Genomic DNA, 23,533 nt, shown 5'->3' with positions numbered 1-23,533 from the left:
GAAAGAAATCGTTATAATATATTTATAACATATCCAATGAAGGTTATATTTCATAAATTCAATGAATAAGAAAAACATTACATCGTGTTAAGTGAATCGAAATTGCACTTTTGTGTTGTCAATTTTTCATTGCAATTCAATGCCAGTCACGTTTTGCCAACTGTGTTACACGCTGGAGTTCCTCTCGCTCCCAGCTCCACCAGCATGGCCCACCCATCGCCGGGTGTTTGTGTATTTATGTTGGATTTGCCAAAGGCGATGATTTTTCCTCCTGCCAGCCATACTTTTTTCATTTCACCGAACAACAACACTTTCCTCCCTTCGGTCCTCGTACCATCTATGGTTTGGTGCTGGGTGAATATAAAATTTATGCAAAATTTAATAATATGATGTATTCAATGTTTGTTTTTTTCGATCTCGCGCCCGCCCGCTGTTTGGCGCGCGCAAAAACACGTGCATTTTGCTCGGTTTGGCGCGAAAAACGGTGGAAAAAATGCTGCATGAATGCATTTCGTGCCGTTTGTGCTGGATGTATTTTTACTCACTCTGGGACACGTGGAAAAAAGCGGACAGCGGAAAAAAAAGAAGAGGGAAAACGCTGGCAGTTGCAACAGCTGATGGCGTAAAGGAAAATCGAGTTAGTATCAATATGCAATTCAAGTTGGAGATTTTTTTTGTGGGTTGCAACTTGATGAAAAAAAGGAATGAATGGCTACTGGCATACGCCAATTATGGGCGAGTGATAAATCCAACAGCACAAACAAGCTGAAAATTGCTAATCAAGCGGATGTGGTGCATAGTTGTTTGTTGGTAATCTTTTTAAATATATCTGAACTAGTAACTTATATCATTTAAATTTAAAATTCATAAATTAAAATTATCATTTTCCTATATCGGTTTTGGCCTTTCCAGCTTAAACAAGTCTATTTGATTCATAATAAATATGATAAATCCATTTAAAAATAAATAATTGAAAACATTTACATTTAAAAATACACTTATCACAATCAAAATATTAAAATTGAACGTTGATCGTTTTTCTTCTTCATCTTTTGGACTCCTCAAGTAAGAAAAATGAAAAAAATCTACATAAACTAAAAAAGGCTATAGCGGAATCTAAATTATTCCAAGTCTTGTTCTATTAAAAACCCAGATATTAGGTAATTGTAGGCCTGAGGGGTTGTTTGCATGTGTTAATTCTAACTGATTTAAATTATGTAGTGCTTATTGGATTAAACTGGAACATGGTTTCTTGTAACTGTTTTATCAGATGCTATTCATAATTATTACTGTGGTGTCGAATTTGAAAGTTGGTTTCCTATGTGTGTATATAAAAAAACGGTAATTAATCCACCGTGAGTGGTTGATGCCTTCCTTACATTAACATTGTTTTTGTGCAGTCTACAAATGCTCTAAATATAACTTCATATACTCATAACTGTCGATAGGATTGTCAGATCTTCAATCTTTTGGACGCGTTGGATAGGTCCCTTTTCATAACGCATCCAACGATGGGTCACTAGACTGATACGGACATCATTTTCATCAAAATATTTGAGATCCAGCTTTAAAAAGTGTTAAATTAACACTTAAGTGCTCATTATTTTTGATAGGGTTATCAGATTTTTAATGTTTTAGGCTCATTTGAAAGGTCTCTTGTGCACCTTAGTCAAAAATGTTTTTTAGCATAACTTTTAAAGTACTTAACTAAACTTAGTGATATGAAAATGTGCCTTATGGGACCTAAATACGGTTTTAAAAACACAGATCCAAACAAAATCGGTCAAGCCATTTCCGAGAAAAGTGAGTGAGAAAAAAAAAATCTACATTCATCCACACACTCAGACATTTGTTCAGAATTTGAGAGAATTTGAGAGAGGCACCAGAGATGTGTCAAGCTCAAAATTTAAAGATTGAATTGCAAAACGGAAATCTCTTAAAATATGTACGACTTTACAAGTCAACGAATGCACGCTCCTAATTTTGCCTTCTGTTCATTCACCAAAGTTGTGTTCGAACCTTTCCCGCGAAGGTAATAAAGTCACCTAAATCAAAGTAAATCCGCACATACTAATGGTTGTGCAAAACAGACGTTTTACAAGTCTATAAAATAAACGAACCGCCGGTGGCCGTTTGCAGAAATGTACAGTCTGTACCATGGAACTACTTCTTTCAGTTCAGACCATTCCATAAGGGTAATGTGAGCTAATTTTGACTTATTGGAAAGTTTTTCTGAAGACTCTGTGTAGGAGGATTATATTTTGCTGCACTTTCCTTGCTCCAAACAAGGGAATCGTGCTACATTTGCTACTTGAAATTCGCGACACTTGCATCGGATAATCCGGTGTGAAAATGAATAATGCATGTGTCGCACCAGCACCCGTGACTGGGTGGATAAACGTATTTTTTTACTAAAGGAACTTTTTTCGGAGCTCGTAAATGAAGTTGTTAGAGCAAAGTATGCCAAACATTGTCGCTGCTGGGTATCTTGGGTAAATAAGATGATTTTGAAATCATAAATTCGTATAAATCATACAATGCACTTCTAATCTTGGAAATTCTATTGTTCATAAGTGTTATTTCTACTTAACTCCTTAGCGGCCATTTAAATAACTATGTTACAGTATGTCTAGTCAACCCGAACTATAAATGTCACCCCAGTTTATGATACTTTAACATGCGTGATTTGTAATTTGTCCAGGCGCCAATAATAGGGGGATGGCGTCGCTATTTTTAGACCACATTTTCCACTTTTTCGCATCGAAACCGACTACTTTATCGACTTCATTTTGCTGGGCGAGATAGGACGCCGTCTATTTTTAGACGATGACTCAGCACTTTTCCACTCTTGCACTTAAATAAACCAGGTGGCAGCACGATGTAGCGCCACGTCCCTATTGGAATATTAGAGAGTTATTTGTACCGCTGGGTAGCTTTTGCATGGTGACTCCACAAAACCAATTATTCCCTAAAAAAGGTTGCTTAATCCACTCTAAGGTGGTTGGTGCCTTCCTTACATTTAAAGGGTATACCCAAAAGGGAAGTGTTTTACAGTGTTTAATCAGTTTGACTCATTATTCATACCACTGGGTTGGGTAGTCAGATGTTCATATTGCAGGGCACTTATGTGCTTACAACTTATGATAGGGTAGTCAGATCTCCAAACCAATTCATGCTCGTTGAAAAAAAAAGTAAATCTTTCCCAGTTCCTGAGGGGAACACCCTTGAAGAGTATCGGGGCCGGCATTTCCAATGCGGCTTCAGTGGCAGTTACATTCTCAGCTTAATGTTAACATGTTAAGGTTAATGTTGACATTCCATAGGTCGCCTCCCTAAAGTGTCGTGATAAGTTCCAGTTTGTGACGATACACTTACCTTCCCTTTACTCAGCAATCGATGCCAGAAGGGAAAAGATCACCAGTTGTGTTGGTCCGAGCCGGGATTTGAACCCCGATCTACCGCTTACGAGGCGGAAGCGTTACCACTGGGCTACGTGGCTATTTTAATTATCATTTCAAAGATAAGTCGCATGTAGATCCGGGCAACGTTTTTATCAAAATATCTGAGATCTGATCTCCAAAAAGTGCATAAATAACACTTTAATGCTTATAACTTTTGATAGGGTTGTCAGATCTTCAATGCGGACGCGTTGGAAAGGTCTTCCAAATACCTTTCTAAAAATGTATAACATGACTGATTTTCTTAAAAAAACACCCTTTTTACAATCTTCCGCACTTTAGTCAAAATCGTTTTTTTAGCATAACTTTTGAAGTACTCAACTAAACTGCATAATTTTTAATAGCGACTTATCGAACCCCAAGACAGATCTAATGAGGCCAAAACGGACAAAATCGGTTTAGCCAGTTAATTTTTCGAATGTTGTTATAGCCTTTCCTCAGTAAAGTGAGGAAGGCAAAACGATACTTAATCTACCTTAAGGTGGTTGGTGCCTTCCTCACATCAACATGCTTTTGATAGAGTTGTCTGATCTTCAATGTTTTGAGCTTGCTGAAAAGGTCTTTTGATTACGCATGAAAATATTTGAGATCCGGCTTCAAAAAAGTGTATAAATAACACTTAAGTGCTTATAACTTTTTATAGAGTCAAGAGTCAGATCTTCAATGTTTTGGGTTCGTTGGAAAGGTCTCTTATTTATCTTTCTAAAAATGCATGACGGGTTTTCTTATAAACACCACTATTTTAAAAATCTTCCGGACTATTGTCATACCATTTTTATTGCAGCAGTTGCAGTTAGTGAAAAAACGGAAATGATCCATATGCAACAGCCAAATCTACTCACCTGATGATTCCATGTTCTTTTTAGTGATACACAGCAAAAAATCCGATGGTAAAATCGTATGCACATCACCTTCGTCAAAATAAACACTTAATATTTCACACTGCATGTACATTTTTTGCAAACACAGAAAAGTTGCAACCGACGGGATCCAAATCCAGCACCAATAGTAAGGACTGGCGCCTTAGCCCACTCGGCCATCAGACCGATGAAAAGTGTTATGGATAAACGCATACATGAGCTTGACTTTTCGGTCAAGTAGGTTTCCCATACTGATGGGCTACATTTTTCAGGGTGTAAAATCACATAAAATGGCATAAAATAATGCAAAAAAAAAATTCAACTTCATTTTTCGATGTAAAATCAAATTTGCAATCAAAAAGTACTTTAGTGAAATTTTGATAAAGTGCACCGTTTTCAAGTTAAATCCATATTTAAGTAACTTTTTTGAAAATAGTCGCAGTTTTTCATTTTTTTAAATTAGTGCACATGTTTGCCCACTATTTTAAAAAATATTTTTGAAAAGCTGAGAAAATTCTCTATATTTTGCATTTCTGAACTTTGTTGATACGACCCTTAGGGTATTTTAACCATTAGTGGACCCCCTAGTAGAGCCGACGCGCATTTTTCACAATTTTTCAATATTTTAAGCACTTTTTCATAACCCTTTGTACAAAACATTGAAATCTGAAGTCTTTTGAACAATTTTGACTATTTGTTCCATCAGTAATTTGTTTTTGAGCAGAAAAGTAGCCTTTAGAATTTTTTTTTGCCTGTTATGGACCCCCTTTTCCTATAGTGGACCCGGGTCCATAATCCGATTGTGGACCCGGGTCCACTATAGGAAAACTATTATTTTTATACCAAATTTAACCGATATTTGATGTTTTGATGCATGATGGAGGTCTGATGATAGATATAATGAATAAAGGATGGATTTTCCATCATAAACAAATATGTTTTGTTAACAAATTCGGCTTAAAACAACAAAAAACCTAAGAGACATTTAAACAAATTTAAATCCGAAAAAGATCAAAGAAAACGTTTCAAAAACAACTGTAAACATTAAAATGATAAATAAAGTAATTTTGATGCACATTTTTCCATATAAATTACATAAATAGTAGACCGAAACAAAACAATAGATTTGTTAACAGCTGCTGATAAAACTACGCATGTATATTTTCAAAAAATGTTTTGTTATTGATTTTTTATTATAAAATATTATTTGAAACTTTGATTATGATGCTTCAGTTAAGAACAATTAACTATAGTTTTTTATTAATAATAATTTCTTACGGCTTCAGCATTTTTGATTTTTTTTACATAAAGACAGCTATATTTATACTCATAATTGAAAAATATGCAATTAGGTTGATTACAACAAGCATTTATTGTATGTTTAGGAAAAACTTTTTCTTAAATACACAATTTTCTTCAGTTTTGAAGGTTAAATTAACAGGGGTCCACTTTTGGAAAAGTTAGGATTTTCGTAATCCTATATTGGACCCCCCTAATTTTTGCTTGAAAATGAGCAGTTCTTCGCTTTATTTTAGTATAGTTAATTAAACTTACATTATTTCACCTTACTGTAGTTAAATAACCAGTCAAAAAAATATTGGTTAGCTAATTCAATCATAAAATAGAACTGCTGTTTTGTTGTGAAAATGCTAGTGGCCATGGCTGATTCCAGAAGTCGAACTCAAAACACTTATTTTGGCAAAAAGGACAATTCAATGTCAGTCAACATTGTTTCAAATGATGCTAAACATGCCAAATAAAAGATTTGCAGACAAAAACAAGCTTGAAATTGAGATTTTATTGATTTTTTCATCAAAAACCCTTCAGAGGGTCCACTATAGGAAAGGGGTCCACTAATGGATAACGTACCGATTTTCAATGTTAAAATATGAAACATTCGTGAAATTTTCCGATCTTTTCAAAAACAATATTTTTACAATTTTTAAACCAAGACTAACATTTTAAAAGGGCATAATATTGAATGTTTGGCCCTTTTGAAATGTTAGTCTTGATTTGAAATTTTTGGAAATATTGTTTTCGAAAAGATCGGAAAATTTCACGACTGTTTCATATTCTAACATTGAAAATCGGACTATTAGTTGCTGAGATATCGACATTGAAAAATGGTGGGCTGTTTGGGTGAGACTTAGAAAACATCAATTTTCCTGTTTTTTAACCTTTGCATTGCAATATCTCAGCAACTAAGGGTCGTATCAACAAAATCCGAAGAAGCAAAATTTAGAGAATTTTCTCAGCTTTTCAAAAATATATTTTTCAAAAGTGGGCAAACATGTGCACTAATTTTAAAAAATGAAAAACTGCGACTATTTTCAAAAAAGTCACTTAAATATGGATTTAACTTGAAAACGGTGCACTTTATCAAAATTTCACTAAAGTACTTTTTGATTGCAAATTTGATTTTACATCGAAAAATGAAGTTGAAAAATTTTTGCGACCAAAATTTCGATTTTTTGAAAAAATCAGTATTGATTCAAAAATTCATAACTCGGTCAATGATTTTTTGCACAACCTGGAAATTTCTGAAAAGTTGGCATTTTATGTCCTCTAAAACATATCAAAAAAAAAAAAATTATAATAGTTTTTTTTTTATAAATCAAGTTTTAGTGATAAAAAGTTAAATAAAAAAAATCACCAAATTTTTTTCACCGTGTATCATTTTTTACCAGTGTAGTCCGTACCCATACCCAGGGGTGTGCTTATGGGTAGATTTGAGTAGATGACATCTACTTAGCTGTTTGCTTAAATTTAATTATTTTTAAGGAAAAATATTCAAGTTAAACGATATTTTTGACCATAAAAGGGCTTGCACCAAGTTTCACCAATTTCTTGGCTCAATTTTGAAGCGCCCTTTTCTTTTTTCAAGTCATATGCACTCTTTCTGGAAAGTCAACCAAACATTTCAATGTTCCAAGGTAGTGCTGTCGCAGTCAGTCGCAAAGTCGCCAAGTCGAGGAGCGATATTTTTAAATTAAGTTTGTCTGAAGGCACCCTAGGATTTAAAAATTGTATTGAAATTCTCAATATGAAAATTTGACTGGAGGCGCCCCTACGACTTAAAAAATTGTATTGAAATTCTCAATATGAAAATTTGACTGGAGGCGCCCCTACGACTTAAAAAATTGTATTGAAATTCTCAATATGAAAATTTGACTGGAGGCGCCCCTACGACTTAAAAAGAATTATTAAACTTCTCAATATGAAAATTTGACTGGAGGCGCCCCTACGACTTAAAAAAATGTATTGAAATTCTCAATATGAAAATTTGACTGGAGGCGCCCCTACGACTTAAAAAAATGTATTGAAATTCTCAATATGAAAATTTGACTGGAGGCGCCCCTACGACTTAAAAAATGTATTGAACTTCTCAATATGAAAATTTGACTGGAGGCGCCCCTACGACTTAAAAAAATGTATTGAAATTCTCAATATGAAAATTTGACTGGAGGCGCCCCTACGACTTAAAAAAATGTATTGAAATTCTCAATATGAAAATTTGACTGGAGGCGCCCCTACGACTTAAAAAGAATTATTAAACTTCTCAATATGAAAATTTGACTGGAGGCGCCCCTACGACTTAAAAAAATGTATTGAAATTCTCAATATGAAAATTTGACTGGAGGCGCCCTACGACTTAAAAATGTATTGAAATTCTCAATATGAAAATTTGACTGGAGGCGCCCCTACGACTTAAAAAGAATTATTAAACTTCTCAATATGAAAATTTGACTGGAGGCGCCCCTACGACTTAAAAAAATGTATTGAAATTCTCAATATGAAAATTTGACTGGAGGCGCCCCAACGACTTAAAAAAATGTATTGAAATTCTCAATATGAAAATTTGACTGGAGGCGCCCCTACGACTTAAAAAAATTATTAAACTTCTCAATATGAAAATTTGACTGGAGGCGCCCCTACGACTTAAAAAAATGTATTGAAATTCTCAATATGAAAATTTGACTGGAGGCGCCCTACGACTTAAAAAAATGTATTGAAATTCTCAATATGAAAATTTGACTGGAGGCGCCCCTACGACTTAAAAAAATTTATTAAACTTCTCAATATAAAAATTTGACTGGAGGCGCCCTTATGGCTGAAAAAAATTGAACAGGGGTGTGCTTATGGGTAGATTTGAGTAGATGACATCTACTTAGCTGTTTGCTTAAATTTAATTATTTTTTAAGGAAAAATATTCAAGTTAAACGATATTTTTGACCATAAAAGGGCTTGCACCAAGTTTCACCAATTTCTTGGCTCAATTTTGAAGCGCCCTTTTCTTTTTTCAAGTCATATGCACTCTTTCTGGAAAGTCAACCAAACATTTCAATGTTCCAAGGTAGTGCTGTCGCAGTCAGTCGCAAAGTCGCCAAGTCGAGGAGCGATATTTTTAAATTAAGTTTGTCTGAAGGCACCCTAGGATTTAAAAATTGTATTGAAATTCTCAATATGAAAATTTGACTGGAGGCGCCCATACGACTTAAAAATTGTATTGAAATTCTCAATATGAAAATTTGACTGGAGGCGCCCCTACGACTTAAAAATTGTATTGAAATTCTCAATATGAAAATTTGACTGGAGGCGCCCCTACGACTTAAAAAATTGTATTGAAATTCTCAATATGAAAATTTGACTGGAGGCGCCCCTACGACTTAAAAAAATGTATTGAACTTCTCAATATGAAAATTTGACTGGAGGCGCCCCTACGAACTAAAAAATGTATTGAAATTCTCAATATGAAAATTTGACTGGAGGCGCCCCTACGACTTAAAAAAATGTATTGAAATTCTCAATATGAAAATTTGACTGGAGGCGCCCCTACGACTTAAAAAAATGTATTGAAATTCTCAATATGAAAATTTGACTGGAGGCGCCCCTACGACTTAAAAAATGTATTGAACTTCTCAATATGAAAATTTGACTGGAGGCGCCCCTACGAACTAAAAAATGTATTGAAATTCTCAATATGAAAATTTGACTGGAGGCGCCCCTACGACTTAAAAAAATGTATTGAAATTCTCAATATGAAAATTTGACTGGAGGCGCCCCTACGACTTAAAAAAATGTATTGAAATTCTCAATATGAAAATTTGACTGGAGGCGCCCCTACGACTTAAAAAAAATTATTAAACTTCTCAATATGAAAATTTGACTGGAGGCGCCCCTACGACTTAAAAAAATGTATTGAAATTCTCAATATGAAAATTTGACTGGAGGCGCCCCTACGACTTAAAAAAAATTATTAAACTTCTCAATATGAAAATTTGACTGGAGGCGCCCCTACGACTTAAAAAAATGTATTGAAATTCTCAATATGAAAATTTGACTGGAGGCGCCCCTACGACTTAAAAAAATGTATTGAACTTCTCAATATGAAAATTTGACTGGAGGCGCCCCTACGACTTAAAAATGTATTGAAATTCTCAATATGAAAATTTGACTGGAGGCGCCCCTACGACTTAAAAAAATGTATTGAAATTCTCAATATGAAAATTTGACTGGAGGCGCCCCTACGACTTAAAAAAAATTATTAAACTTCTCAATATGAAAATTTGACTGGAGGCGCCCCTACGACTTAAAAAAATGTATTGAAATTCTCAATATGAAAATTTGACTGGAGGCGCCCCTACGACTTAAAAAAATGTATTGAAATTCTCAATATGAAAATTTGACTGGAGGCGCCCCTACGACTTAAAAAAATTATTAAACTTCTCAATATAAAAATTTGACTGGAGGCGCCCTTATGGCTGAAAAAAATTGAACAGGGGTGTGCTTATGGGTAGATTTGAGTAGATGACATCTACTTAGCTGTTTGCTTAAATTTAATTATTTTTAAGGAAAAATATTCAAGTTAAACGATATTTTTGACCATAAAAGGGCTTGCACCAAGTTTCACCAATTTCTTGGCTCAATTTTGAAGCGCCCTTTTCTTTTTCAAGTCATATGCACTCTTTCTGGAAAGTCAACCAAACATTTCAATGTTCCAAGGTAGTGCTGTCGCAGTCAGTCGCAAAGTCGCCAAGTCGAGGAGCGATATTTTTAAATTAAGTTTGTCTGAAGGCACCCTAGGATTTAAAAATTGTATTGAAATTCTCAATATGAAAATTTGACTGGAGGCGCCCCTACGACTTAAAAAATTGTATTGAAATTCTCAATATGAAAATTTGACTGGAGGCGCCCCTACGACTTAAAAAATTGTATTGAAATTCTCAATATGAAAATTTGACTGGAGGCGCCCCTACGACTTAAAAAGAATTATTAAACTTCTCAATATGAAAATTTGACTGGAGGCGCCCCTACGACTTAAAAAAATGTATTGAAATTCTCAATATGAAAATTTGACTGGAGGCGCCCCTACGACTTAAAAAAATGTATTGAAATTCTCAATATGAAAATTTGACTGGAGGCGCCCTACGACTTAAAAAATGTATTGAACTTCTCAATATGAAAATTTGACTGGAGGCGCCCCTACGACTTAAAAATGTATTGAAATTCTCAATATGAAAATTTGACTGGAGGCGCCCCTACGACTTAAAAAAATGTATTGAAATTCTCAATATGAAAATTTGACTGGAGGCGCCCCTACGACTTAAAAAAAATTATTAAACTTCTCAATATGAAAATTTGACTGGAGGCGCCCCTACGACTTAAAAAAATGTATTGAAATTCTCAATATGAAAATTTGACTGGAGGCGCCCCTACGACTTAAAAAAATGTATTGAAATTCTCAATATGAAAATTTGACTGGAGGCGCCCCTACGACTTAAAAAAAATTATTAAACTTCTCAATATGAAAATTTGACTGGAGGCGCCCCTACGACTTAAAAAAATGTATTGAAATTCTCAATATGAAAATTTGACTGGAGGCGCCCCTACGACTTAAAAAAAATTATTAAACTTCTCAATATGAAAATTTGACTGGAGGCGCCCCTACGACTTAAAAAAATGTATTGAAATTCTCAATATGAAAATTTGACTGGAGGCGCCCCAACGACTTAAAAAAATGTATTGAAATTCTCAATATGAAAATTTGACTGGAGGCGCCCCTACGACTTAAAAAAATTATTAAACTTCTCAATATGAAAATTTGACTGGAGGCGCCCCTACGACTTAAAAAAATGTATTGAAATTCTCAATATGAAAATTTGACTGGAGGCGCCCCTACGACTTAAAAAAATGTATTGAAATTCTCAATATGAAAATTTGACTGGAGGCGCCCCTACGACTTAAAAAAATTTATTAAACTTCTCAATATAAAAATTTGACTGGAGGCGCCCTTATGGCTGAAAAAATTGAACAGGGGTGTGCTTATGGGTAGATTTGAGTAGATGACATCTACTTAGCTGTTTGCTTAAATTTAATTATTTTTAAGGAAAAATATTCAAGTTAAACGATATTTTTGACCATAAAAGGGCTTGCACCAAGTTTCACCAATTTCTTGGCTCAATTTTGAAGCGCCCTTTTCTTTTTTCAAGTCATATGCACTCTTTCTGGAAAGTCAACCAAACATTTCAATGTTCCAAGGTAGTGCTGTCGCAGTCAGTCGCAAAGTCGCCAAGTCGAGGAGCGATATTTTTAAATTAAGTTTGTCTGAAGGCACCCTAGGATTTAAAAATTGTATTGAAATTCTCAATATGAAAATTTGACTGGAGGCGCCCCTACGACTTAAAAATTGTATTGAAATTCTCAATATGAAAATTTGACTGGAGGCGCCCCTACGACTTAAAAAATGTATTGAAATTCTCAATATGAAAATTTGACTGGAGGCGCCCCTACGACTTAAAAAAAATTATTAAACTTCTCAATATGAAAATTTGACTGGAGGCGCCCCTACGACTTAAAAAATGTATTGAAATTCTCAATATGAAAATTTGACTGGAGGCGCCCCTACGACTTAAAAAAATGTATTGAAATTCTCAATATGAAAATTTGACTGGAGGCGCCCCTACGACTTAAAAAATGTATTGAACTTCTCAATATGAAAATTTGACTGGAGGCGCCCCTACGACTTAAAAATGTATTGAAATTCTCAATATGAAAATTTGACTGGAGGCGCCCTACGACTTAAAAATGTATTGAAATTCTCAATATGAAAATTTGACTGGAGGCGCCCCTACGACTTAAAAAAAATTATTAAACTTCTCAATATGAAAATTTGACTGGAGGCGCCCCTACGACTTAAAAAATGTATTGAAATTCTCAATATGAAAATTTGACTGGAGGCGCCCCTACGACTTAAAAAAATGTATTGAAATTCTCAATATGAAAATTTGACTGGAGGCGCCCCTACGACTTAAAAAAAATTATTAAACTTCTCAATATGAAAATTTGACTGGAGGCGCCCCTACGACTTAAAAAATGTATTGAAATTCTCAATATGAAAATTTGACTGGAGGCGCCCCTACGACTTAAAAAAATGTATTGAAATTCTCAATATGAAAATTTGACTGGAGGCGCCCCTACGACTTAAAAAAAATTATTAAACTTCTCAATATGAAAATTTGACTGGAGGCGCCCCTACGACTTAAAAAAATGTATTGAAATTCTCAATATGAAAATTTGACTGGAGGCGCCCCTACGACTTAAAAAAATTATTAAACTTCTCAATATGAAAATTTGACTGGAGGCGCCCCTACGACTTAAAAAAATGTATTGAAATTCTCAATATGAAAATTTGACTGGAGGCGCCCCTACGACTTAAAAAATGTATTGAACTTCTCAATATGAAAATTTGACTGGAGGCGCCCCTACGACTTAAAAATGTATTGAAATTCTCAATATGAAAATTTGACTGGAGGCGCCCCTACGACTTAAAAAAATGTATTGAAATTCTCAATATGAAAATTTGACTGGAGGCGCCCCTACGACTTAAAAAAAATTATTAAACTTCTCAATATGAAAATTTGACTGGAGGCGCCCCTACGACTTAAAAAAATGTATTGAAATTCTCAATATGAAAATTTGACTGGAGGCGCCCCTACGACTTAAAAATGTATTGAAATTCTCAATATGAAAATTTGACTGGAGGCGCCCCTACGACTTAAAAAATTTATTAAACTTCTCAATATAAAAATTTGACTGGAGGCGCCCTTATGGCTGAAAAAATTGAACAGGGGTGTGCTTATGGGTAGATTTGAGTAGATGACATCTACTTAGCTGTTTGCTTAAATTTAATTATTTTTAAGGAAAAATATTCAAGTTAAACGATATTTTTGACCATAAAAGGGCTTGCACCAAGTTTCACCAATTTCTTGGCTCAATTTTGAAGCGCCCTTTTCTTTTTTCAAGTCATATGCACTCTTTCTGGAAAGTCAACCAAACATTTCAATGTTCCAAGGTAGTGCTGTCGCAGTCAGTCGCAAAGTCGCCAAGTCGAGGAGCGATATTTTTAAATTAAGTTTGTCTGAAGGCACCCCTAGGATTTAAAAATTGTATTGAAATTCTCAATATGAAAATTTGACTGGAGGCGCCCCTACGACTTAAAAATTGTATTGAAATTCTCAATATGAAAATTTGACTGGAGGCGCCCCTACGACTTAAAAATTGTATTGAAATTCTCAATATGAAAATTTGACTGGAGGCGCCCCTACGACTTAAAAAAAATTATTAAACTTCTCAATATGAAAATTTGACTGGAGGCGCCCCTACGACTTAAAAAAATGTATTGAAATTCTCAATATGAAAATTTGACTGGAGGCGCCCCTACGACTTAAAAAAATGTATTGAAATTCTCAATATGAAAATTTGACTGGAGGCGCCCCTACGACTTAAAAAATGTATTGAACTTCTCAATATGAAAATTTGACTGGAGGCGCCCCTACGACTTAAAAATGTATTGAAATTCTCAATATGAAAATTTGACTGGAGGCGCCCCTACGACTTAAAAAAATGTATTGAAATTCTCAATATGAAAATTTGACTGGAGGCGCCCCTACGACTTAAAAAAAATTATTAAACTTCTCAATATGAAAATTTGACTGGAGGCGCCCCTACGACTTAAAAAAATGTATTGAAATTCTCAATATGAAAATTTGACTGGAGGCGCCCCTACGACTTAAAAAAATGTATTGAAATTCTCAATATGAAAATTTGACTGGAGGCGCCCCTACGACTTAAAAAATTATTAAACTTCTCAATATGAAAATTTGACTGGAGGCGCCCCTACGACTTAAAAAATGTATTGAAATTCTCAATATGAAAATTTGACTGGAGGCGCCCCTACGACTTAAAAAAAATTATTAAACTTCTCAATATGAAAATTTGACTGGAGGCGCCCCTACGACTTAAAAAATGTATTGAAATTCTCAATATGAAAATTTGACTGGAGGCGCCCCAACGACTTAAAAAAATGTATTGAAATTCTCAATATGAAAATTTGACTGGAGGCGCCCCTACGACTTAAAAAAATTATTAAACTTCTCAATATGAAAATTTGACTGGAGGCGCCCCTACGACTTAAAAAAATGTATTGAAATTCTCAATATGAAAATTTGACTGGAGGCGCCCCTACGACTTAAAAAAATGTATTGAAATTCTCAATATGAAAATTTGACTGGAGGCGCCCCTACGACTTAAAAAATTTATTAAACTTCTCAATATAAAAATTTGACTGGAGGCGCCCTTATGGCTGAAAAAATTGAACAGGGGTGTGCTTATGGGTAGATTTGAGTAGATGACATCTACTTAGCTGTTTGCTTAAATTTAATTATTTTTAAGGAAAAATATTCAAGTTAAACGATATTTTTGACCATAAAAGGGCTTGCACCAAGTTTCACCAATTTCTTGGCTCAATTTTGAAGCGCCCTTTTCTTTTTTCAAGTCATATGCACTCTTTCTGGAAAGTCAACCAAACATTTCAATGTTCCAAGGTAGTGCTGTCGCAGTCAGTCGCAAAGTCGCCAAGTCGAGGAGCGATATTTTTAAATTAAGTTTGTCTGAAGGCACCCTAGGATTTAAAAATTGTATTGAAATTCTCAATATGAAAATTTGACTGGAGGCGCCCCTACGACTTAAAAATTGTATTGAAATTCTCAATATGAAAATTTGACTGGAGGCGCCCCTACGACTTAAAAATTGTATTGAAATTCTCAATATGAAAATTTGACTGGAGGCGCCCCTACGACTTAAAAAAAATTATTAAACTTCTCAATATGAAAATTTGACTGGAGGCGCCCCTACGACTTAAAAAAATGTATTGAAATTCTCAATATGAAAATTTGACTGGAGGCGCCCCTACGACTTAAAAAAATGTATTGAAATTCTCAATATGAAAATTTGACTGGAGGCGCCCCTACGACTTAAAAAATGTATTGAACTTCTCAATATGAAAATTTGACTGGAGGCGCCCCTACGACTTAAAAATGTATTGAAATTCTCAATATGAAAATTTGACTGGAGGCGCCCCTACGACTTAAAAAAATGTATTGAAATTCTCAATATGAAAATTTGACTGGAGGCGCCCCTACGACTTAAAAAAAATTATTAAACTTCTCAATATGAAAATTTGACTGGAGGCGCCCCTACGACTTAAAAAAATGTATTGAAATTCTCAATATGAAAATTTGACTGGAGGCGCCCCTACGACTTAAAAAAATGTATTGAAATTCTCAATATGAAAATTTGACTGGAGGCGCCCCTACGACTTAAAAAGAATTATTAAACTTCTCAATATGAAAATTTGACTGGAGGCGCCCCTACGACTTAAAAAAATGTATTGAAATTCTCAATATGAAAATTTGACTGGAGGCGCCCCAACGACTTAAAAAAATGTATTGAAATTCTCAATATGAAAATTTGACTGGAGGCGCCCTACGACTTAAAAAATTATTAAACTTCTCAATATGAAAATTTGACTGGAGGCGCCCCTACGACTTAAAAAAATGTATTGAAATTCTCAATATGAAAATTTGACTGGAGGCGCCCCTACGACTTAAAAAAATGTATTGAAATTCTCAATATGAAAATTTGACTGGAGGCGCCCCTACGACTTAAAAAAATTTATTAAACTTCTCAATATAAAAATTTGACTGGAGGCGCCCTTATGGCTGAAAAAATTGAACAGGGGTGTGCTTATGGGTAGATTTGAGTAGATGACATCTACTTAGCTGTTTGCTTAAATTTAATTATTTTTAAGGAAAAATATTCAAGTTAAACGATATTTTTGACCATAAAAGGGCTTGCACCAAGTTTCACCAATTTCTTGGCTCAATTTTGAAGCGCCCTTTTCTTTTTTCAAGTCATATGCACTCTTTCTGGAAAGTCAACCAAACATTTCAATGTTCCAAGGTAGTGCTGTCGCAGTCAGTCGCAAAGTCGCCAAGTCGAGGAGCGATATTTTTAAATTAAGTTTGTCTGAAGGCACCCCTAGGATTTAAAAATTGTATTGAAATTCTCAATATGAAAATTTGACTGGAGGCGCCCATACGACTTAAAAAATTGTATTGAAATTCTCAATATGAAAATTTGACTGGAGGCGCCCCTACGACTTAAAAAATTGTATTGAAATTCTCAATATGAAAATTTGACTGGAGGCGCCCCTACGACTTAAAAAATTGTATTGAAATTCTCAATATGAAAATTTGACTGGAGGCGCCCCTACGACTTAAAAAAATGTATTGAACTTCTCAATATGAAAATTTGACTGGAGGCGCCCCTACGAACTAAAAAAATGTATTGAAATTCTCAATATGAAAATTTGACTGGAGGCGCCCCTACGACTTAAAAAAATGTATTGAAATTCTCAATATGAAAATTTGACTGGAGGCGCCCCTACGACTTAAAAATGTATTGAAATTCTCAATATGAAAATTTGACTGGAGGCGCCCCTACGACTTAAAAAATGTATTGAACTTCTCAATATGAAAATTTGACTGGAGGCGCCCCTACGACTTAAAAAAATGTATTGAAATTCTCAATATGAAAATTTGACTGGAGGCGCCCCTACGACTTAAAAAAAATTATTAAACTTCTCAATATGAAAATTTGACTGGAGGCGCCCCTACGACTTAAAAAAATGTATTGAAATTCTCAATATGAAAATTTGACTGGAGGCGCCCCAACGACTTAAAAAAATGTATTGAAATTCTCAATATGAAAATTTGACTGGAGGCGCCCCTACGACTTAAAAAATTATTAAACTTCTCAATATGAAAATTTGACTGGAGGCGCCCCTACGACTTAAAAAAATGTATTGAAATTCTCAATATGAAAATTTGACTGGAGGCGCCCCTACGACTTAAAAAAATGTATTGAAATTCTCAATATGAAAATTTGACTGGAGGCGCCCCTACGACTTAAAAAAAATTATTAAACTTCTCAATATGAAAATTTGACTGGAGGCGCCCTTATGGCTGAAAAAAATTGAACAGGGGTGTGCTTATGGGTAGATTTGAGTAGATGACATCTACTTAGCTGTTTGCTTAAATTTAATTATTTTTTAAGGAAAAATATTCAAGTTAAACGATATTTTTGACCATAAAAGGGCTTGCACCAAGTTTCACCAATTTCTTGGCTCAATTTTGAAGCGCCCTTTTCTTTTTTTCAAGTCATATGCACTCTTTCTGGAAAGTCAACCAAACATTTCAATGTTCCAAGGTAGTGCTGTCGCAGTCAGTCGCAAAGTCGCTAAGTCGATGCGCGATCGCTGCGCGATGGTTTGTTGTTTGTTTTATTTAAATTTAGCTTTGTCACTCTTGCGATGCATAAGTTTCTTTTGTGGTTTGGTTGTTTTTTTATTTGACTAAATGATTTTTGGTTGTTGTGCGCACGCAACTATATGTTTCCCAAGAGCGAGAGAAGCCGACTCGCTCACCAAAATGTATCAAATTTAGACCAATGATTTCAAATGACTTTCTCAGATTGAAGGAGTAAGCCTACCCTTCAGGTGATTCGATACTCCGAATTGGTAAAAATGTTGGAGCTCGTTTTAAAAGCACAATCGCATTGATTTATTTTTTATTTGTTTGGAAGTGCGCAAAATCTAATTCGTCATTCATTTGCGTAATGCGTTTTATTTTTGGCACGATCATCAATGTTTATGAGAACATTATCATCTTTCATATTGTAAATACGTGCTATTCATCCTTTAATTCTGTGCTTACAGTATTTAACGGTGTAGCATTCTTGAACAACCACTTCGCAGCAACAGCCTCACAGGGCATGCAAACTTTATGCATCGCTTTGTCAACATGTTTCCAACAGATGACTTGTGTAGGCTGACTTACTCTTTGAATCCTCTAACAGAGGATGATTTTTGACGGGTAGAGTTTTTCGGAACATTTACCCCGAAGCTTTGAAAAAAAGAATACTTTTGAAATCAGTACCATTAATATTAATTTTTTTATTGCTGTTTTATTTTTTGATGAAAGAGATCTTCGCTTCTGGTTAAAGTTTTTTGAAGTGATAGGGACTCAAAATAAATCGCTCTATGTGGCAACTTTATTCTAGTAGAGGACTTTACTAAATGATTTCGTTTACTTTATAGATCGAGAACTGATATGGGAAATGAAACATAGTTTGATTTTATTAAGTCATACAGTGTACAATGTACACGGTGTGATTATTTAGAGTTCTCCTAGATAAATAAGGTAGGTCTGATATTTTGCACCTTGTAAGAAAGTCTATTTCCCGAAATTTTGAGGGTTAAATTGAAATATAATATTTAGCGCCAAGTGCAACTTCTTCTAAGAATCTCAGAATTTTATAACGATCTTATAAGATTTTTCTTTGGAAAGTCACTGAAAATTGATTGAAACAATATACTTATTATATTTTTAAGCACTTTGGCTACTGAATCGTAAAAGATATACGTCGCATCTCGCGGCGTCCGAGATACTATTTGATTATACTGGGATCGATTTTTCGAAAAAATGCCAAACTTTTAAGGTCTGTACCGAGCTCCGGGGTGCCCCAAAAATCAATGTTATATATACCAAAAGATGTGCAAGAATCGGGCCTACACGCCAGTGATGTTGAAAATAAGCGCTTCAGTGGCCAAGTGCCTTAAAAAATTACATTTTTGAAAAAAAAAATCTTTTTACGGGTTAAATCCCATTTAAAATTCAAATGCAAAGCACCAGCTCCTGTTACATCCAATCAAGCTCATATTTGGAATTTGAGCTCAGTATGACCACCGGAACAAACCTCTGAATGTCCGCCAAAATGTAATTTTTGTTACATCCTAATACATATACATAATCTATGCAAATTGCACATATTCTTCTAAATTATCTAATTTGATTCCACTTTGTATAATCTAGACTTTATCAATTAGATCTCTAAGAACAATTTTCGGAACAAGTTCTCATAATAAAATATCAGTATTTGTTCGTTACTAGCTGAGATATGCGAATTTCGCTTAGTTACACAATAGGAAGCGTTAACTGAGACATTTTGAATGCTCATATTTATTTTTTAAAGAAATTAAATAAAATTTTGATATCAATTTTTGTCTCAATAAAGCAATGCCGTTAATAGTAACGATAATTGCACATAATATAGTTTCATAATTTTCTTAACTTTTTGGCACATTTTTTAAATTTTCAAAAAATAGTAATGAAAAACTTAATTTTATTTTATTCATTTCGATTTATTGTTCTTATAACCATTCAGTTCGCCTGAAAATTTCATATCAAAGTATAAATATTTCAAAAATATTAGTTTCTGAAGCTTTCACAACTGGGATCTTGTTTATTCGTTGAGCAACAAAAATTACGATATTATGAAATGAAAATTAACTATTATAATTCTGGTTAGCTTTTTAAACAAAAATTGTTGTTATATCCTTTGAAACTTAGGTATCCTGTTCTGCCAAGATCAAATTATGTTTTTTACGGTTTTGTTTACCATGGCCAAATTGGATGAAAATTGAAAAAAATATCAATTGATGTCTCAGAGAGGGTCATTCCAAATAAAAAAAAATTGGCAAATTTGTTAAAAAGTGTTAACAGTTTAATATCAAGAAAAAAACTTGAGCTAACAAGGGCGTAAGAGATTTAATATGAACTGAACTTCTTTTATTGCTATGAAAATTCTTTTAGACGAAATCATTTATTAAGCTGAATCATTAAAAAAAACTACTCCGTATTATGTAGAAGGTGATTTTATGAAAATGATATTTCAAGTGAAAAAGCTGATATTTAAGGTGAATCCAATGCTTATCTATTTATTTATGAGCTCAAAGAAGTAAGATTTGTTCAAGAAAAAAGATTTGCCAACAAATCCATATTTTCTTCATTATTTTTATTTTCATTTCAACGTCGGCTCAATATTATTCTTTATCATATTCTCTCAAACTGTTCACAGAACCATAATGTATAGCAATGTTATGGTTTTGAAGCATGGATTCATTTTACTCGCCGTCAAAAGACTGTGATTGGAAAAATATCACTGCAAAAAAAAATACTAGTAAATTTAGAAATAGTCTTTAGATTTAGAATATCAATATATTTTCTTGAAAATGTTTTTGCAAGAAGTTAAGACATTAATTGACCCTCGCACTTAATTTGATCATTTATGTTGCTATTTTATACAATTTTGTTAAAGAATATTAACCAGAACCAATATAAGAACAATTTTGGATAAATTTAAAATTTACCGTTTCCCGGGAATTTTGTAACCCTGGGAAATTGGACGCTTTATGTAATACTAAATCGCATCAGATTATTCTATTGAGAGCTAGTCAATCTTTTTTCTCCGATTTGATTGCAAAGTTAAAGTTCAAAAGCCATACACTGAAATAAAAAAGTACGAAATTCCTTTATTTTAAGAATTCTGCCTCCTTTCCTTATTAAGTAATTGTGTTTTTCGGATAGCTGAATAAGGATTTTTATATGTTATTTTCAAGTTGGGACCATCCATAAACCACGTGGACACTTTTTGGGAATCTGTTACCTCCACCACCCTCCTCCCCTTGTGGACAATTGTCCATACAAAAACTTTTTGTATGGATCGTGGACAATCACCATACCCTCCTAAAGTGACCACGTGGTTTATGGATGGTCCTGTTCAAGTCATTCCAGGCATGTTCATGACAAATTTGATAAATATGAATGTACGTGTTTCTATCAATTTCATGTGATTTTTCCATAGAAATATACATTAAAATCGATAAAAATATTCACTTTTATCTTAGATTTGTTCTCCGAAACTTACCGTGGATCTGGATACCCTGTTAATATATAATTCTGACTTCTCGATTGAATACGTGAGAGTCAGTTTTTATTATCAATTCCAAAATGGATCAAATTTAATTATGTGTAGATAGAGTTATCTTTTATGATAGGTGCGACCTTAAAAATTTTAAATAACTAAAAGATTCTATTGTTTCATTGCAATGGGTTGCGTTTTTCCACGCTGCAGACAAAACATTTTTATTTGTTGGGGGATGGGCATTTTCATTATCGAGTAGGACGGGACAAAGAAAGGGTTTACGACTAGGTTTAGAGTCAATTTTATGAATTTTCAAAAATAATGTGAAGTTTGTGTATGTTAAGGGCAAAAGTCACTGTTTGTCTGTTTTGATCTTATATTTGAAGTTTACTAAATAATGTTTTCAAACCTATAGGTTCTTGAAATCTTTGACACTTTCAAGCAAGTGTTTAGCCAAGCGAATTACCTTACTAACCGTTAAAGAATTTTTGAAATTCTTTTATTATGTTTTCCTAAAATAAATTTGCGGGAAGGTGCTTACATTTTTGAATGAAAAAAAAATCAAAAACATAAAATAACTTTTATTTCTGATAATGTTGAATCGACGTAACACCTTATAATCTAGCCCTCTTAAACCTTGCGGTTTCGGCAACGGATTCACAGGCGTGTATCGTTCTTTTGCGACAAGACTTTTTTAATTTCTAATAATATTGATTCAAAATCACAGAAAAAATATCAGCAGAAATCGTACCAAAAATAAAATTTATGCAAAAATAGTAATCTTTAATCCCAAAAATTAAACTTAAGTTATATATGTACTACTTTGTTAAAATAGGTAAATTTACCATAATTTTTTTTTAATTTTTAATTTAATCTACGCTTTGTTTATCAACCATCAAGAACCATGTGTATGTTTAGGTACTTTAGGATTTTGTTTTATTTTTAAGTTTAAAAATACGTTTCCACTATAAGCGCCTCACATATCAGTTAGTGACTGTCAGCGCCCTAAAAATCATATATGCACTGTAGGCGCCCTCAGCCAAATGCGCATCTACCTAGCTCAAGCCCATCAAACACACCCCTGCCCATACCTGCAACTTTGCCGAAGACACCAAATCGATCAAAAAATTCCTTCAAAAGATACAGATTTTTGAATTTTCATACATCATTTTTGTATGGACAGCTGCAAAATTTGTATGGAAAATTATATGGACAAACTAATGATGCAAAATGGCTTCTTTGGGCATACCGAAGGCACCAAAAAAGTTTCAGTCGGATTAAAAAATACAAAAATTAAAATTGAAGAAAAAAGACCGATTTCGTAGAGAATTGCTCACCTATGGAATGCTAACATTAACCTTAGCATGTTAACATTAAGTTGCTTAATAAACTGTCACTGAATCCGCTTTGTAAATTCCGGCCCGATACTCTTCACGAGTGTTCCCCTCAAAAACAGGGAATGATTTACTTTTACTATTTCGGAAAGGATCGCCGTTATCGCCAAACATAAAAATATGTTGGGTAAGGAACTTCTATGTCAAATCGAAGCACTTTTTATGCGTATCCTGATGTTTGACGTAGAATCACTGTTTTATCGAAAACAATCTTATTTAGAATTAGAAATATTTTTTGTTTGGCGATTAGGGTGGTCCTAGTCAAGTAATGGTGATCCAAAAAATAACGTTTCATGACGATCATACAATAACCACATTTAAAAAAAACCTTTCTTCGCAACGGTTGAACCAATCTTAGGTCACCGCTTTTCTAGAAAACGGTGATAAGTTTTATTTTGAAGAAAAGTAGTATTTTTGCTGGAGATGCATGGTGTTTTAGTTTGATCAATGTACCGAAATCTGATGAATTATTTGCATTATGAAGGCCACTTGATTTATGCATTACCCCTGACACAAACTGCTTGAAGGGGTTATTCACGAATCCAAGGTCCAATTTTCGATATGTTGGGACGGTGGAGCGGTACGACCCCTTCCATTTTGCTGGATTTTTACTAAGACACGTTTTTAGGTGATTTGTAGCTCGAAATCATGAAGAGAT

Source organism: Culex quinquefasciatus, chromosome 1 (genome assembly GCF_015732765.1).
Source record: "Culex quinquefasciatus strain JHB chromosome 1, VPISU_Cqui_1.0_pri_paternal, whole genome shotgun sequence".
Classification (NCBI taxonomy): Eukaryota; Metazoa; Arthropoda; class Insecta; order Diptera; family Culicidae; genus Culex; species Culex quinquefasciatus.
The sequence above is the reverse complement of the archived record's forward strand: the minus strand, read 5'-3'. Positions refer to the sequence as shown.